The sequence below is a fragment of the Sinocyclocheilus rhinocerous genome, unplaced genomic scaffold (genome assembly GCF_001515625.1).
Source record: "Sinocyclocheilus rhinocerous isolate Xijiao unplaced genomic scaffold, SAMN03320098_v1.1 scaffold197, whole genome shotgun sequence".
NCBI lineage: Eukaryota > Metazoa > Chordata > Actinopteri > Cypriniformes > Cyprinidae > Sinocyclocheilus > Sinocyclocheilus rhinocerous.
The window spans coordinates 58,739-59,015 of NW_015634478.1; the positions used below are offsets into that span (position 1 = coordinate 58,739).

The following is a 277-nucleotide window of genomic DNA, read 5'->3' on the forward strand; positions in this document are numbered from 1 at the left end:
TCTGTCTGTCTGACTGTCTGTCTGTCTGTCTAACTGTCTGTCTGTCTGTCTGACTGTCTGTCTGTCTCTCTGTCTGTCTGTCTTACTGTTTGTCTGTTGACTGTCTCTTTGTCTGACTGTCTGTCTGTCTCTCTTTCTGTCTGTCTGACTGTATGTCTGACTGTCTCTCTGTCTGTCTGACTGACTGACTGACTGACTGTCTGTCTATCTGTCTGTCTGTCTGACTGTCTGTCTTTCTGTCTGTCTGTCTGTCTTTCTGTCTGTCTGTCTGTCTGTC

The 277-nt window shown here is 46.6% G+C and overlaps 1 protein-coding gene across 2 annotated transcripts in view; it reads right to left on the bottom strand.

Annotated features, from left to right (window-relative positions):
* LOC107745642 (uncharacterized) overlaps positions 1-277 on the bottom strand; it is a 5,347-nt gene that overhangs the window by 3,903 nt on the left and 1,167 nt on the right. The window lies entirely within an intron of this gene.